At 42.1% G+C, this 14,118-nt stretch overlaps 1 pseudogene; it reads left to right on the top strand.

Annotated features, from left to right (window-relative positions):
* The first annotated feature begins 1,506 nt into the window (after positions 1-1,506).
* LOC101133966 (zinc finger protein 799-like) lies at positions 1,507-8,855 on the top strand (annotated as a pseudogene).
* The last annotated feature ends 5,263 nt before the right edge of the window (positions 8,856-14,118 follow it).

Raw genomic sequence — 14,118 nt, 5'->3', positions numbered from 1 at the left:
TTAACATTTTTTATTTTTTTATATATGACATCTCAAGGGTCTCTGAATGAACAAAAACAGTCTTCAAAAGCCAGAACAATGGCCAGATGTGCCTCACATCTGTAATCCCACCGCTTTGGGAGGCTGAGGCAGGTGGATCACGAGGTCAGCAGTTGGAGACTAGCCTGACCAACATGGTGAAATCGCATCTCTACTAAAAATACAAAAATTAATCGGCCATGGTGGCGCGTACCTGTAATCCCAGCTACTCAGGAGGCTGAGGCTGGGGAATCACTTGAGCCTGAGAGGTGGAGGTTGCAGTGAGCTGAGATCATGCCACTGCACTCCAGCCTGGGCAACAGGGCGAGACTCTGTCTCAAAAAAAAAAAAAAAAAAAAGGCCAGAACAAAGTTGGTGAACTCACACTTCCTGATTTCAAAACTTATTATAAATCCATACTAATAAAAACTGTTTGGTACTAGCGTAATAATGCAGAAATAGACAATGCAACAAGATAACACAAAGTCTAATAAAGTCTAATAAGTTACATAAAGTCTAACAATTTCTGAAAAGTCTGCTCTGACTATTCAATGGGGGATAGCTTAGTGTTTCTGTAGAATGATGCTGTTGGGCAATGCACATCCACATGCAACAGGATGACGTTGTACCCATACCTAACGTACAGAAGTTAAAATGAACGAAATACCTGAGTGTCCATCTTAGCTGTATAACTGTTAGATGAAAATACATGGCAAAAGCTGTATTACAGTGAATTTGGCAATGATTTCCTAGATTTGGCACCAAAAGCATGACCCACAAGGGAAAAAATAATTTGGACTTTGTGGACCTTTGGCATCAAAAGGCAATATTAACAGAGTAAATGGGTAACCCATAGAATGGGAGAAACCATTTCCAAATTATATATCTGATAAGGGATTAACATGAAGAGTATTTAGAAAATGATAAAAAGCTACTAATAAATCACTTATTGTGGAATAAATGTTTATGTCCTTATAAAATCTTATTTTTCCACTTCCCTGATGTGGCAGTATTAGCCAATGGTTTTTTTGAGATATGATAAGCATTAGGTTAGATTATGAGAGTGGATCCTCAAAAATGAAAGTGGAATGTGCATGGTCGCTCATGCCTGTTATGGCAGCACTTTGAATGGCCAAGATGGGAGGATTGCTTGAGGCTTGGATTTTCCTTCTTCCCCTTCCCCTTTCCCTTCCCCTTTCCCTTTCCCTTCCCCTTCCCCTTCCCCTCCCCCTTCCCCTTTCCCTTCCATTCTCTTCTTCCTCCCCTCCCCTCCTCTCCTTTCCCTTCCTTCCTGGAAATGGGGATCTCAATTTGTTGCCCAGGCTGGAGTACAGTGGTGTGATTATAGCTCATTGCCATCTCCAACTCCTAGGCTCAACAGATCCTCCTGCCTCAGCCTCCCAAGTAGCTGGGACTTCAGGTGTGTGCCACCATGCCCAACCAAGGCCTGGATTTCAAGACGAGTCTGAGCAACATGGTGAGACCTCATCTATGCAAAAAAAAAAAAAAAAAAAAAGAAAAAAGGAAAATATAGCTAGGCTTGGTGGTATATGCCTGTAGTCATAGCTACTAGGGATGCTGAGATCACCAGATTACTTGAGCCCAGGAGCTCGAGGCTGCAGTGAGCTAGGTCATGCCACTGCACTCCAGCCTGGGCTGGAGACAGAGCGAGACCCTGTCTCTGAAACAAAGTAAAATATATGTAAAAAAAGAATTGAGGTTAATGGCTGGGTATGGTGGGTCATGCCTGTAATCCCAGCACTTTGGGAGGCCGAGGCGGGTGGATCACGAGGGCGGGAGATCGAGACCATCCTGGCTAACACAGTGAAACCCCATCTCTACTAAAAATACAAAAAATTAGCCGGGCATGGTGGCGAGCGCCTGTAGTCCCAGCTACTGGGGAGGCTGAGGCAGGAGAATTGCGTGAACCTGGGAGACAGTGCTTGCAGTGAGCCGAGATCGCGCCACTGCACTCCCGCCTCGGCGACAGAGTGAGACTCTGTCTCCAAAAAAAAAAAAAAAAAATTATATATATATATATGTGTGTGTGTGTGTGTGTATATGTGTATATATATATGTGTGTGTGTATATATATATATATATATATATATATATATATATAGACTGGCACTGAGGTGGGGAGGGATTGGGCCTAGGACAAACAGAAACTCCACAAGGCTTTCCTTCCATTTTCACTTTTATTTTTATTTATCTTTATCTTTCTGTTAATTTTATGGGGTGCTGAATATTATAACTTAAGAATCCTTTATCTGTTTTTATAATGCTGTCATTTAATGAGAAGTTTTAAGCATTTTTAGACATTTTTGACTTAGATTTGGTAATGTCATTTTTGTTGACTACTAAAGGTCTGCTTTAGGGATTTATGGAATATTATACATATTCATAAGAGATGACTTTGAGTTATTTCTAAGAACATGTGCAATCCACCCTTTCTTTCCTTCTCTTTTGACATTACCTAATAATAAGTTTAAGATTTTTCCCTTGGGATTGTGAAGTATATTTTATTAGTCTTTTGTCCTACTTTACTGCATTTGATCTAGTGGAAACCAGTTGCCAGCTTCCAAATATTCTCTTACTGTAATTGCACATAGGCTGGGCCAGATCCCCCTAATCACAAGTTGCAACAAAGAATATGAAATGTAATCTACCAGGGGTGTTCATTAGACTCAGTGCCCAGAGTGTTTCCTCATGACTGTCTTTCTCTTGTTTTTTTTTGCTTATGACAGAATAAGTGAACCTGGGCAATTGATAAGAAATCATACTTAGTTTTTACAGTTCTGGAGACTGTGAAGTCTCAGGTCAAGGCTGGGAATCTGGTGAGAACCTTCCTGCTGGTGGGGACTCTACAGAGTCCCTAGGTAGCACAGAGTATCACATAGTGAGGGGATTGAGCGTCTAGCTCAGATCTTTTCTTCCTCTCATGACGTGACCACAGTGTCACTCCTGAGATAACCCATTTATTCACTCAGCCATTATGGATTAATCTGTTTATGAAGTCCAAACCCTCAGGACCCAATCACCTCTTAAAGCCCCACCTTTTATTACTTTCACATTGGAGATTAACTTTCAACATGTGTTTTGGAGGGGACAGACATTCAAACCTAGCAGTGGCTGATCAGGTGCACTTCCTCTGCTGAGCATGAAATAGAATTCCAATTCTCAGAGGAATATAGGAACTAAGCAAATGCCTTATTATTTTGCATAATAGTTTAGGTACACTCAGTCCCTTTTACTAGCCACATTGGTGGGGACCCTCCCTAAATCCAGTGCCTAGACACCATAAAAGGTCCAACATTGTAAACAAGCATTTGTAAGGATATGTAGTCTCAGGACTGCTAATGTTAACTCTTTTGCACAATAAAGAGTAGGACTTTGTCCTGATAAGAACTGCAGATCCACTGTAGAAATAGCCATTAAGGTCCATGTAATAATACTGACTTCACTTACCAACAGGAGACCTGTTCCAATTCAGTTGTTGCCTTAGCAAACATTTAATTCTAGCATCAGAATTGCCATGTGGGAGACAGTGAGTGTAGACAGAAAATGAAAGTGGATTTACCATGTCATGCTTAGAAACCACACACCCTGGCCAGGTGCAGTGGCTCACACCTGTAATCCCAGCACTTTGGGAGGCTGAGGCAGGTGGATCACAAGGTCAGGAGATCAAGACCATCCTGGCTCACATGGTGAAATCCCGTCTCTACTAAAAATAGAAAAAATTAGCTGGGCGTGGTGGCAGGCCCTGTAGTCCCAGCTACTCGAGAGGCTGAGGCAGGAGAATGGCGTGAACTCGGGAGGCGGAGCTTGCAGTGAGCCAAGATAGCGCCACTCCACTCCAGCCTGGGCGACAGAGCGAGACTCTGCCTAAAAAAAAAAAGAAGGAAACCACGCACCCTGGAAATTTAAGAGGTAAGTATAGATTCTCAGTACTGTCAGTCTCTGCTTCCCTCATCTACATATGTGGGATGTTTCAGGACTCAGTTGCCTTTGAGGATGTGGCTGTGAACTTCACCCAGGAAGAGTGGGCTTTGCTGGGTCCTTACCAGAAGAATCTCTACAAAGATGTGATGCAGGAAACCATCAGGAACCTGGACTGTGTAGGTAAGGATGGTGTCGTATCTCCACTTAGTCAATTAGGGACATTTGCTTCTTGATCTGCAATGCTGTTCAAGATTTGGAATATGGAAAGGGGGTCTAGTTGACCATGGAATAACACAGGGTTTAGGGGTGTCGGCCCCCCAAGCAATTGTACATCCTGATATAACTTTTTTCCACCACAGTTTAACCTAATGTTCACTGGCACCCTTATCGGTCACATAAGCAGTTGATTAATACATATATTGTATGTCGTATATGTTATATATTTCTCACAATGACATAAGCTAAAGAAAGAAAATGGCAATATGGGCCAGGCGCGGTGGCTCATGCCTATAATCCCAGCACTTTGGGAGGCTGAGGCAGGCGGATCACTTGAAGCCAGGAGTTCAAGACCAGCCCAGTGAACATGGCGAAACCCCATCTCTACTAAAAATACAAAAAAAAATAAGCTGGGCATGGTGGCACATGCCTGTAATCTCAGCTACTTGGGAGGCTGAGGCACAATAATTCGTTTAACCTGGTAGGCGGAGTTTGCAGTGAGCCCAGATCGCACCACTGCGCTCCATCCTGGGTGACAGAGCGAGACTCTGTCTCAAAAAAAAAAAAAAAAAGAAAAGAAAAGAAAATGGTGATACGAAGATCATAAGGAAGAGAAACTGTAGTTACTATTCATTAAGTGGAAGTAGATGCTCATAAAGGTTCTCATCCTTATTGTCTTCACATTGAGTAGGCTGAGTAAGAGAGACTGGTCTTGCTATCTCAGGGATAGCAGAAACTGAAGAAATTTTGCATATAAATGGACTTGAGCAATTCAAAACTGTTTTCAAGAGTCCACTGTAGTTTGGTGAATGAATCCTGCATGATTGCACTATATATAATATCTTACAGTTTTTCTATAATTTTGTAAAAATTTTTTCTGGGTCTACCTTTTAGGAATGAAATGAGAAGACCAGATCAGGGAAGATCAATACAAAAGTCACAGGATAAATGTAAGGTAATTTGCAATCACAAGAGAAAGATATGCCTCTGGAGTCATTCTTCAAATGATAGGAAATTTTACAAAGAAGCAAAGAAAACGAACAAACCCAGCTTAAATTTATTTATTCTTAGAAAATTTTCTCCAAAAGCATATACTTAATTGTTTCATAGCTATTCAAGTGTTTGCATAATAAGTTTCATGGAAGCAATGTTAAGAATCCCCATATGAATATTATCATTGGGAAAGCACCTGCCATTTAGTTATCTTGCACAGCATTCAGTCCATTCACGTTCAAGCAGGCTTCACATGAAGCCTATGCTTTGCATGATAATGTTAAAAATGTACATCTAATACCTATTAATACATGTAAAATCATTTATAAACAAACCTTTGGCCAGGCGTGGTGGCTCACGCCTGTAATCCCAGCACTTTGGGAGGCTGAGGTGGGCAGATCACGAGGTCAAGAGATTGAGACCGGCCTGGCCAACATGGTGAAACCCTGTTTCTACTAAAAATACAAAAAATAGCTGGGCATGGTGGTGTGTGCCTGTAGTCCTAGCTACTTGGGAGGCTGAGGCAGGAGAATCGCTTGAACCTGGGAGACAGAGGTTGCAGTGAGCAGAGATGGCGTCACTGCAGAGGTGGCTCACGCCTGTAATCCCAGCACTCTGGGAGGCCGAGGTGGGCAGATCACCTGAGGTCAGGAGTTCGAGACCAGCCTGACCAACATGGAGAAACCCTGTTTTTACTAAAAATACAAAATTAGCCTGGCGTGGTGGCACATACCTGTAATCCCAGCTACTTGGGAGTCTGAGGCAGGACAATTGCTTGAACCTGGGAGGTGGAGGTTGCGGTGAGCCAAGATCGCACCATTGCACTCCAGTCAGGGCAACAAGAGTGAAACTCCATCTCAAAAAAAAAAAAGTACATCTAATACCTATTAATACATATAAAATCATTTATAAACAAACCTTTAGTAATATACTTCCCATTTTTTACAGATGCGATATGGTAGAGCGCTTCGGTGAAAGTAAAGACGGTAGTCATTGTGGAGAAACATCTAGCCAGATTGGAGATACTGTTGTGAACAAGCACACTCCTCCTGGAGTAGGTCCATGTGAAAACAATGAGTGGAGAAGTCGTCACGGGTCTTTCATCCCTTCATTGCCACATCAGAGTTGATGCTGGGCACAAACCACATGAGTATCAGGAATATGGAGAGAAGCGTAATACACGTAAACAATTTGGGAAAGCCTTCAGTTATTGCCACTCGTTTCAAACCCATAAAATTTCTCACACAGGACACAAACCATATGATTGTAAGGAATGTGGGAAGTCCTTCAGTTCTTTGGGAAACCTTCAAAGACACATGGCAGTGCAGCATGGAGATGGACCTTATAAATGTAAGTTGTGTGGGAAAGCGTTTTTCTGGCCCAGTTTATTTCGTATGCATGAAAGAACTCACTCTGGAGAGAAACTATATGAATGTAAACAGTGTTCTAAAGCCTTTCCTTTTTACAGTTCTTATCTAAGACATGAAAGAACACATACTGGGGAGAAACCGTATGAATGTAAGCAGTGTTCTGAAGCCTTCCGTGATTACAGTTCTTGTCTAAGACATGAAAAAACTCACACTGGAGAGAAACCCTATACATGTAAACAATGTGGGAAAGCCTTCAGTGCTTCCACTTCCCTTCAAAGACATGAAACCACTCACAGTGCAGAGGAACCCCATGAATGTAAGCAATGTGGGAAAGCATTTGATCATCTGGGAAGCTTTCAAAGACACATGATAAGGCACACTAGAGATGGACCTCATAAATGTAAGATATGTGGGAGAGGCTTTGATTGTTCCAGTACACTGCAAAGTCATGAAAGAACTCACACTGGAGAGAAACTCTATGAATGCAAGCAGTGTGGGAAAGCGTTATCTCATAGCTCAAGCTTTTGAAGACACATGACAATGCACACTGGAGATGGACCTCACAAATGCAAGGTATGTGGGAAAGCCTTTGTTTATTTCATTGGATTTCAAAGACATGAAAGGACTCACACTAGGGAGAAAATCTATAAATGTAAATGTGGGAAAGCCTTATTGATCTTTATTCCCTTCAAAATCATGAGACAACTCACATGGGAGAGAAGCCATATGAATGTAAATAATGTGGGAAAGCATTTGGTTGTTTCCAGTACCTTTCTCTTCATAAAAAAATCATACAGCAGAAAAACCTTATGAGTGTCAAACATGTAGAAAAGCCTTCAGTCATTTTGGTCACTTAAAGCAACATGAAAGGATTCACACTGGAGAGAAGCCGTATGAATGTAAGGAATGCAGGAAAGCATTCTCTTGGCTCACTGGCCTTCTACAACATGAAAGAATTCACACTCGAGAGAAACCTTATGAAGGTAAACAATGTGGTAAAGCCTTCACTCATTCCCGTTTCCTTCAAGGACATGAAAGAACTCATACCGCATAGAAGCTATGTGAATGTAAGGAATGTGGAAAAGCATTGAGTTCTCTCAGCTTCTTGCACAGACACAAAAGGACTCACTGGAAAGATACTCTATAAATGTATGGAATGTGGGAAAGCATTCATTAATTTTATTTTACCTGAGAAAATTAAACAAATCACATTGGAAATAAACTCTATGGCTTGGGCACGGTGGCTCATGCCTGTAATCCCTAACACTTTGGGAGGCCGAGGTGGGCGGATCACGAGGTCAGGAGATCGAGACCATCCTGGCCAACATGGTGAAACCCTGTCTCTACTAAAATACAAAAACTTAGCCAGGCATCGTGGTGCGCACCTGTAGTCCCAGCTACTCTGGAGGCTGAGGCAGGGGAATGGCTCAAACACAGGAGACGGAGATTGCAGTGAGCTGAGATGGTGCCACTGCACTCCAGCCTGGCAACAGAGTGAGACTCCATCTCAAAAAAAATAAAAAAAAAGAAAAAGAAATAAACTCTATGAATGTAAACCATGTGGTGAAGGCTTAAGTGATTTCAGTTTATTTCAAATACAGTTTTCCCCTGACATATGCAGGGGATTAATTCCAGCACTCCTTGATCATACCTAAATCCACACATGCCAAGTTTCTTTTATAAAATTACATATTTGCATGTTATCTACCCACATCTCCCTGTACACTCTAAGTCATCTCTGGATTAAATACCTCATGCATTGTAAAAACTATGTAAATAGTTGTTTTATTGTTTTATTTAGGGAATCATGATAGAAGTCTATACATGTTCTGGACAGACCCAACCATTGCAGGCCTACCTGCATAGTACATGTCACCTATAACATTATAGTTTTTTGTTGTTGTTGTTGTTCAACACTGGCAGATTGCTTTTGTTTAATTTTCTTCAAGAGCATGTTAATACCAAAATTCTAATCCTTCTTGCTTGATTACCCAAGTATAATGATTATGATAATGCTGATTGCTGTATGGTGACTAATATTACGCGTAGGGGTGACTAGATGTGTGGCATAATAGATAAGCAGTGAGACATCAGGCTAACTTGAATCTTGACAGGATGTCTGGACAATCATTTGTGTTGGAAGAACCAGGTTCTGATTGCAGATGTTGACACTTGGAGGAGGCTAAATAGTACTAATGTCAGGATCTGTTCAATTTGAGGGCCAAAGATCTGTAAGCATTGAAGGGTCTGTCTTCATATTTGCAGATATTTAGTTAGAAACAGCATTGTAGAAAGCCGGTTCTTCTTTTCCTTTAAATCATCAAAAAATCCTTGCAGTGTTTGTTGGCATGTTATCCCTCAGGTGAAATGGAGGCTTTCTTCCATGGAAGGATCTAACTTGAGGATGGTAATCTTTAATACTTGCACCTTGCAGAGGCTGTAGATGCCCCAAAAACTGCTGCAAATTTTTCAAGTGTCCACATCTCTGGACAGCCTCTTCTAAATCTTCTGCATCATCATCATCCTTATCTGTAGAGGATTTCAGCATATCTTCGAGTTCCTTGTTAGTAAGGATTTCTGTATGCTCTTCTATGCTTTCCTCAACATTGTCTTCAGTCCAGTCAGAGATAATCTTCCCCACCAACTTGCCTTGTAACATTTGGGATATTCCTGACTACCGTATCAATACCTGAGAAAGACCCTGAAATCGTTGACTTCCACACTCCATAATGGCTTCCAGCATGCTTTGGCTGTCTTGACCTTTAGGACATCTACACCCTCTGTCATATGCACAATGGCATCTGCAGTTGTGAAGCTCTTCCATAAATCCACTATGGTACAGTCATGGGTAGCATCAGGACAACATGAGTTTGGGCCAGGCGCAGTGGCTTACCCCTGTAATCCCAGTGCTTTGGGAGGCCAAGGCAAGAGAATCTCTTGAGCCCAGGAGTTTGAGACCAGCCTGAGCAACATAGATTCCATCTCTAAAAAAATTAAAAGACAACATGAATCCTCCTACAGGTGAGAAAGGTGAAAGTCACCTTAATCTTCCTGATGCCTTGATTAAGTGGTTGTAGCAGTGATGCAGTTTTAGGAGGCAGGAACATCACTTCCACATTTTTTATCAGCATAAAGAGATGGCCAGGAGCATTGTCAATTATGAGGAGGCCCTTGAGTGGCATCCCCTTTTCTTCAAGGTAGTTTTTCACTTCAGGAATGAAGCATTGGTAGATTCAAGTCTTCTTGTGTTCTTGCTGGCACACAGGCAACAAAGTTTTGCTTTTGTTTTAGAGAATCTAGTGATTGTTTGCTCAGTAGATAAGGCTGGCTTATTCTTGTGACCCGATGCATTGCCACATAGCACCAGAGTAAGGTGATCTTTCCTGGTCTCGAACCCCAGGGATTGCTTGACACTGTTTGTTTGTTTGGTTGTTTGTTTTTTGAGATGGAGTCTTGCTCTGTCACCCAGGCTGGAGTGCAATGGCACAATCTCGGCTCACTGCAACTTCCGCCTCCTGGGTTCAAGGGATTCTTTCGCCTCAGCCTCCTGAGTAGCTGGGATTACAGGCGCCTGCCACCACGTCTGGCTAATTTTTGTATTTTTGTAGAGATGGGGTTTCACCATGTTGGCCAGGCTGGTCTTGAACTCCTGACCTCAGGTGATCTACCCGACTCGGCCTCCCAAAGTGCTGAGATTACAGGCATGAGCCACCGCGCCCTGGTTCACACTCTTTTGGATGAAGGTACTATTGGGCATCATCTTTCAGAACATGCCCAATTCATTATGATGGAGGACTTGCTCTGGAAGGTAGTCCGTTTTTTATGAGAAACTCTTTTGGGATTTTTTTTTTTTTTTTTTTTTGAGACGGAGTGTCGCTCTGTCGCCCAGGCTGCAGTGCAGTGGCGCGATCTCGGCTCACTGCAACCTCTACCTCCCAGGTTCACGCCATTCTCCTGCCTCAGCCTCCCGAGTAGCTGGGACTACAGGCGCCCACCACCACACCTGGCTAATTTTATTTTGTATTTTTAGTAGAGACGGGGTTTCACCATGTTAGGCAGGATGGTCTCGATCTCCTGACCTCATGATCCGCCCGCCTTGGCCTCCCAAAGTGCTGGAATTACCAGCGTGAGCCACGGGGCACCGCGCCTTGGGATTTTTTTTTTTTTTTTTTTTTTTTTTTTTTAAGAGACATGCTCTCGCTCTGTTGCCCAGGCTGGAGTGTAGTGGCATGATCATAGCTCACTGCAGCCTCAACTCTTCAGGTCAAGCAGTTCTCCTACCTCAATCTCCTGAGTAGCTAGGACTACAGGTGCATATCACCACACCCAGCTAATTTTAAATTTTTTTGTAGAGATGGAGTCTTGCTGTTACCCAGGCTGGTCTTGAACTCCTGGGCTCAAGAGATCCTCCCACCTTGTCACCACCCAGTGTCAGTTCTCCTGTGGTCCTTAAGTTCTTGTGTCTGTAGTGCTTTACCTAGCTGACCCAGCTAGATTTCATGGGCCTGAAACTCCTTCCTCTCGCTCTTCTCAACTGTCTCACTGTGGTGCTTATAGAGGCTAATTTTTTTCATGTATCATTTTACTATCAATAGAGATGTGGTTCTGTGACGTGTCCTCTAGCCACACTCTTAATGCTTTCTCATTCCTTATATTCAGTTTATCATGATCCAGAAGGATCATTTTCACCATTATAGGAGCAGCTCTAACACTTCCAGGAACTTCATTTCGTTTCTGTTTTTCTGTTTTTGTGTGCGAATGCTTAGTTTGTTCTTACTGAGCCTACTTTCCAAAGTTAAATGCCCCTTTTCTAAGAATCTAAGATTCTTACTTCTCATTGAATAATAGCACTTTTTACTCTCTGCTGTCCTTTTAGTTATAGTTTTGACCTCTTGATTTATTTCTAGGAACCATTTTTCCCCATTTTTTCATTTTTTACATTTGGCATCTCAAGGGCCTCTGAATAGACAAAACAGTCTTGAAAAACAAGAACTAGGTTAGTAGGCTCTAACTTCTGGATTTCAAAACTTAACTGCAAATCTGTGCTGATAAAAAGTTTGGGCCAGGCACGGTGGCTCACGCCTGTAATCCCAGCACTTTGGGAAGCCGAGGTGGGCGAATCATAAGGTCAGGAGATCGAGACCATCCTGGCCAACATGGTGAAACCCTGTCTCTACTAAAAATACAAAAATTAGCTAGACATGGTGGCACATGCCTATAATCCCAGCTACTCGGGAGACTGAGGCAAGAGAATCACTTGAACCCGGGAAGTGGAGGTTGCAGTGAGCCGAGATTGTGCCACTGTACTCCAGGTGACAAAGCGAGACTCTGTCTCAAAAAAAAAAAAAAAAAAGTTTGGTACTAACATAACGACACAGAAGTAGACCAGTGCAGCAAAATAAACAGCACAGAAATGTGTCTTTGCAATTCAAGTCCAATAATTTTTGACAAGTGTGCTAGGACCATTCAATGAGGGTATAGATTAGTATTTATATTAGTATTTTGTTTTAGTAGCCCAAGCTGTGTAAAACACAACCCCGTTAAAAAATAGGTCAAGGACTTACTCTAATGAGCATATACAAATAGACAATAGTTACATAAAGATCTTTAGCATCACTCATCGTGAGGGACATGCAAATCAAAACCACAATGACAGCCGGGCGCGGTGGCTAACACCTGTAATCCCAGCACTTAGGGAGGCTGAGGCAGGTGAATCACGAGGTCAAGAGATCAAGACCATCTTGGCCAACATGGTGAAACCCCATCTGGGCTAAAAATACAAAAATTAGCTTGGTGTGGTGGCGCACGCCTGTAGTCCCAGCTACTCTGGAGGCTGAGGCAGAAGAATCGCTTGAACCTGGGAGACAGAGGTTGCAGTGAGCTGAGATTGTGCCACTGCACTCCAGCCTGGCGATAGAGCGAGATTCAGTCTCAAAACAAACAAACCAACCCACAATGACACACTCATTAGATTGAACACTGTGGGAATGCAACATAGTACAACCGCTGTTGAAAAATGTATGATAGAACATCAAGAAATCCAAAATTGAAACAGCATATGATCTGTCATTTCTGCTTTCTGGAATCTACCCAAAATTATTAAAAGAAGGGTCTCAAAGAGGTAAGAAGGGTTTTATGTGCCAGGTGTGCATAGGGCACTTTCTTTCTGGCCTTCCCTGAAGCCTGGTGGGCCCTCATCGGAGAGGGTTGGTGGCAGGCAGAAGGTCTGAAATGTTTTTCCAAGGAGGACAAATGGACTAGGCCATGTAAACAAATACTTTTACAAGAAGGGTCTCAAAGAAAGTAAACCCATATTAATAGCAGCATAATTTACTAACAGGTAAACCATGAAAGCAACTGTCATGTTTATTGACAGATGGTATTGTATGCATACAATGGAACTTTGGTCAGTCTTCAAGGAAGGAAAATGTGGCATATGCTACAGCATGGGTGAACCTTGCAGATATTATGCTAAATGAAATGGGCCATCCATATAAAGAAAAATACAAAGTCAGCTCACCTAATTCCTCCCACTTTCTTCCAGATATGGACTCTTTGAAATATAGAAAATTGAAAAAATACAATGCAAAATTAGAGATGATTGACTTGTAATTCTGTTCCTGGGCTGCAAGTTCAAGAAATGAATGGAAAGAGATCATGATCTCCACAAGAAATAGTTTTCTGATTTTAATAGCAGAGTCAATGTTGAAAAAGAGATACGTGGCTGGGCGCGGTGGCTCATGCCTGTAATCCCAGCACTTTGGGAGGCCAAGGTGGGCGGATCGCCTGAGGTCAGGAGTTTGAGACCAGCCTGACCAACATGGTGAAACCCCATCCCTACTAAAAATTCAAAAATTAGCTGGGCGTGGTGGCAGGTGTCTGTAATCCCAGCTACTCGAGAGGCTGAGGCAGGAGAATTGCTTGAACCCAGGAGGCGGAGGTTGTGGTGAGCTGAGATCGCATCATTGCACTCCAGCCTGGGAAAGAAGAGCAAAACTCCATCTCAAAAAAAACAAAAACAAAAACATATTTATCCTGTATAGCTCTATTATATGTTTGCCTTTCTGGGGTGTTTCGTTTCATGTGTAACAACTCTTAAGGTTGCACATCCAGCAGTACTTTCTTATAATTATTGCTTTCCCCTTGGTAGTCATTTAGTTAACTCAGGTTTTTACAGTGTTATTTGTGAATATAAAACATACATTACATTTTTATGTGTTCTAGGCCCAGGAATTCACCAACTAGTTATTATTTTACACAGTTGCTTTGTAAATCCATGAGGAGAAGAAAGGTGAGGAAATATACATTTAGTCTGTATATTATATTCATATAATGATCTTTAATGGTGCTCTCTCTCTTTTCTTGCGGATTTTGCCATCCTTTGGTTTCAGACATAAGGACTTTCTTTCATCTTTCTTGTAGGTCTGGTGTGGTAGGAACAAATCGTCTCAATATGTATGTTTTTATTCTTGAAAAAGACTTCGTTTTGTCTTTCATTTTAAACATGAGCTTTCCTTGATGTAGGATTCTTGGTTAAGGTATGTTTCAGAGCACAGCATGATAAGAAACTGTTGTGTGA

The sequence above is a fragment of the Gorilla gorilla genome, chromosome 20, assembly GCF_029281585.2.
Source record: "Gorilla gorilla gorilla isolate KB3781 chromosome 20, NHGRI_mGorGor1-v2.1_pri, whole genome shotgun sequence".
NCBI lineage: Eukaryota > Metazoa > Chordata > Mammalia > Primates > Hominidae > Gorilla > Gorilla gorilla.
The sequence above is the reverse complement of the archived record's forward strand: the minus strand, read 5'-3'. Positions and strand labels throughout refer to the sequence as shown.